This window comes from Frankliniella occidentalis, unplaced genomic scaffold (genome assembly GCF_000697945.3).
Source record: "Frankliniella occidentalis isolate FOCC.00 unplaced genomic scaffold, Focc_3.1 Scaffold174, whole genome shotgun sequence".
In the NCBI taxonomy this organism is placed as follows: Eukaryota; Metazoa; Arthropoda; class Insecta; order Thysanoptera; family Thripidae; genus Frankliniella; species Frankliniella occidentalis.
Genome location: NW_026267300.1, coordinates 322,656 through 327,135, shown reverse-complemented (window position 1 = coordinate 327,135; position 4,480 = coordinate 322,656).

Below are 4,480 nucleotides of genomic sequence, written 5' to 3'. Positions count from 1 at the left end.
CTCCCCCCCCTCTCTCTCTCTCGCTCTCTCTCGCTCTCTCTCGCTCTCTCTCTCGCTCGCTCTCTGTCCACAGACCCTTCCCCTGTCCGCGCGCCTCGGCGGGTTCGCTTTACTTTCGATTCCAAATTGACATTGCCACTTCGTTTTGTTCACAACAACGAAAAGAATAACAATATTTTTGGGCGCCGCGAGCTCCGCCACAGCGTTGGCATTTAGGTAAATCAGCACAAAATGACTTATCGCGGAGGTGTGGCCGCTGCTGCCGCCGCGCTGCGTGTGGCGGGGCGGTGTCACCGCCAAGCTCGCGGTCGAGAGAAAAATGAGGAAAGGGGGCAAAAAATACGCGCCCCGCGACGGATTCCCGGAAATGAATAACCGGTGGTGGCGCCCTCCAAACGTGCCCCAGCAGGAGGCACGCGGGGGCGGGCGAGAGCGAATGGGAGTGAGCAGGAGCGGGTGGGAGTGAGCAGTGTTGTTTTTTTTCTTCATAGAAATTGTTTGCTCTGAAATGAAGACAGCCTTTGCAATCCAAAGGTAGTGAACGGCAGGAAGAACACGCGGATTAACGGTCAAGCACGAACAAGGCACAAATAAGGGGAAACGAAGCAGGAAAGCGGAGGGTGACGACGACGACGACGACGACGATTTAGATGAGGTCTAGGAGGCCGAAGAATTAAGGACCGCGACAACAAGAAAAGGGCAGGCGAGTGAGAATGGGGAGGTGGCGGGAGGAGGGTGAGCGCCAGGACGGAACGGCCCTCTGACCCTTGACTCTCCCCAAGCCTTTCCTTAGTCCCCATCCCTCCCGCCGACGCGTTTGTAGCGGAATGGCTCACTCCGATGGGGGAATGACAGAAGGATTGGGGGCGGCTGCTGGCGACGACCCGCCACGCCACGCCCCGCCACTCTAGCGACGCGGCCCAGCTCCTGCAGCAGCCAACGTCCGGGTGGTGGCGGAGCGAGGCGTAGTGGCTGGCGAAGCGATGGGAGGAGGGGGGGAAATCGGAGTTCCATTTCAGACATAATTTGGGAATGGGAAGGGGCGAGGAAATCGGTCGGAAAAGAGAAAGGCATTTGTTCCACCGCCGTTGATCGCCACCGAGGCAAATTGTTGGTGCTTGGTGCCGCGGCCGCGCGGTCCGGGGCGACTTGTGGGGCCGTCGTTTGATACGTAACGGCCGCCCCGTCCAGACAATCGAATCAGAGAGGAGGCAGGGTCAGGAAAATCGCGGAACGATCGTTCACTTTGAGGGCTGACGTCAGTATCGCCCGATCAGGGAACGACAAGGGGAGTTGATGTGGATAGTGGGATCGACACACTCATCGGCGGAAATGTCCAGTGTTATCGACTCATAGTAATGTAACTCACATATGAATGGGTTGACCTCTGGGTGCAGGAAGAAATTGGCATGGTAACAACACTTATTGTCCGTCCATCTTGAATATACGGCAGCGCCTTGATTCTCATGGATACAATTTCATTTTACTTTTACAAGTGTTTCCATGACCTGGTGGCTTATTCGCCCCCCGCAAGCTGGACACCGCATGCAAGCGCGCGTGCGGGTTGTCTACACGCACGAGCCGCAGTGGAGTCAGGGACAATGAGCGGAACCAGCCTGTCCGCCGGGGGCTCGAGTGCGGTGGTGCAGTAGTATGAAAGCGGACGGCTCGAATCAGACTCCTCGTTTACTGGTCATGCACTGCAAACAAGCCACGAAAGAGCAAAAAAATCAACAATCATAAACAAAGTTGTGGTTTTCAAGGAAATAATTTCGACCGCACAGTTACTAGTGTTTAGCCGAAATTTATAGTTAACCGCCCCATTGATAGTTTCTCCCGCTACTTTTGAGTGCTTTGGGTTTTGGGCGGGTTTGCGGCTCCAAGGAAGTCACTGAGCGGTGGAATAGTAATTAAGTCAGTGCAGCCAGGAAAAACAAGAGCCTTGACCAGTACTGCTCTGAAGGCACAACACTTTCCATGAGTTTCGTCGCGAAAAGACCATTTCACGCCAAAGAGACGCACCGTTTCCAACAAGTGGAAATACACTCAAAATAAGATCCCTCTCGGCCCTTTTTTTTTTTTTTGTTTCCATTTTTTTTCTCCTGTGCGCGCAGGTCTTTGCTTCCCTCCGCAACATTGTAAAAAATAAAAAAGGCAAGGGAAAAAAACGAACTCGTCGTGATCCGTTGATCATTTCGGGGGCAAACTGCTCCGACAACACTTGTGAGGCGAGGCGTAGCGTAGCGGGCGCACAGCGAGCAGCACGCCCCGCCCCCGCGGCCGCCCCCGCGCCACCGCCGTGTCCCTGGTCGACGCTCCCACCACGGCTCCCACTCCACCCTGCTCTGCCTCCCCAAACAAATCCTTCGCCGTCGTGAGTAATATCGCTCACAATGCGCACACAACCGGACCAGCTTTGTTTCATTTCAGGCGTGGCGTGGCGCTGCGTGGAGCGGCGGGGCGGGGCGGGGCGGGGCGGGGCGGGGCCGTGGCCGTGTGCTGCTGTGCAGCAGACAAGACAGTGCCAGATATCTTCATCGGCCCCGGAGAGCTGCAACATGCTCCATGCAATGCCGACAGCAATCAATCCACGCCTTCTCTCTCTCTCTCTCTCTCTCTCTCTCTCTCTCTCTCTCTCTCCCTGTCTCTCTCACTCACTCTCTGTCTCTCCCGTCACATCCCCTTTCTCCGTCAGACAGTGAAAAATTCATGACAACACGATCGCTGCTGACTTCACGGCCGAATGTTTTGTGCCAACTCTCTTGGTCTTCCCTCCCCGCCTTATATCCCCCCCCCCTCTCTCTCTCCCTCTCTCTCTCTCTCTCTCTCTCCCTCCTCTCCCTCTCCCTTTCCTCTCTATCTCTCTTCTCTGTCTTCCGCCCCCTTCCCCCTTTTTCTGTCCTGCTGCGACGCACAAATGTCTCCTCTTCTCCAACCCTACAGCCGCCGATGTTGCCTCATACATTTTTTCCCTCGAGTCCCTGTGTAACTTGCCCCCTTTTTTTCCCTTTCTCCATAATATAAACTCTGTCCCACTTTCACCTTGCTGCTCAAAACGAAACTCAAAGCGAGAGCAGCGGCACAGGCGAAAAAGTTTGATTTCAAAGCCGAGAGATACTCACTGGATTTGGAGGCGGCGGCGGCGGGCTGCGCTCGCCCGCTGTTGGGAAAGTGGGATCGGGGGGGGGGGGGGGGTCAACCAATTCCCCCCACCCCCACCCCAGGTGGTCAAGATGTAATTTCTTCTCCCTCACTGTTTGGACGGGTAAACGACAGCAGGGTTTCACCGGTTTCACCCCCCGATTCGCCCACCAACATACACTGAAAATGCAAGTGTGTGAATGTCGCTCACCTGCAGGTGAGCGACATTTTATTCGTACAATTGGGGGGGGGGGGGTAAACGTGTGAATTTTCTAGGAAAGATTCACGCCTTTAGCCCCCTAAGTGTACGAATGGAATGTCGCTCACCTGCAGGTGAGCGACATTTTATTCGTACAATTGGGGGGGGGGGGGTAAACGTGTGAATTTTCTAGGAAAGATTCACGCCTTTAGCCCCCTAAGTGTACGAATGGAATGTCGCTCACCTGCAGGTGAGCGACATTCACACACTTGCATTTCCAGTGTATCAACCTCTACTCAGCTGTCCCCAAAGATATGAATTAAAAGAGAATGTGGAACTGTAACCCCCGGTAACTCCCCTATACTCTCCCTCCACCACCTGTCAAAGAAAAATGTGTATGAATAGGGTGTGGAGGATACAATGTCAATACGCATTGAAAGCAGCAACGTGGAGCTTTTGGAAAGGACAAACAAAGAGCTTCGATCGGTTTCGGTACCTCACATTTTTTTTCCCAGAGAGCCTCAAAAAGCAAATAATGTACGGTACTTGGTACGGTCCAAAAGCAACTGGAGGAGACCGTGCGCGAGGGCCACTTATCCTCCCTCGCCACTTCCCCACGCCGCCCCACCCCTCGTCCCGGCCCGACCACGTGCCCCGTTTTGCCTCGATATCATTTTGCCACGCCTTCCGACTCTCACCATTCAGGCCTGATTCAGCGCGATTCCCATTTTTACGTTTTTTGGTGTGACCGCGCGCCCTCGTGTCATACACCTCAGCGTTTCTGCCCCCTCCCCCTTCTCTCTTTCTCTTCGACTCTATGCTTACGCCTGCCGGCTGCCCCCCCCCCTCTCTCTCTCTCTCTCTCTCTCTCTCTCTCTCTCTCTCTCTCTCCATCATTCTACTTTTTCTCTCTCGCACTTCTACCTGCCGGGCCGGGCTGCGACCCTTTTATTCTGCCATACATTACGTAAGAGGCTTTCCCTTTTGCCGCGCCACTTTGATGTTGCACCGAGACAGTTTGAATGGCCCGCCATTCGGCGGGGCGGCGAGGAGTACCGGCGGCTATTTCATGAAATGTATATTGGTTCACCTCATCTCGACCGCAGGGCAGAAACATGCTCACGCGGCTTCTCTCTCTCT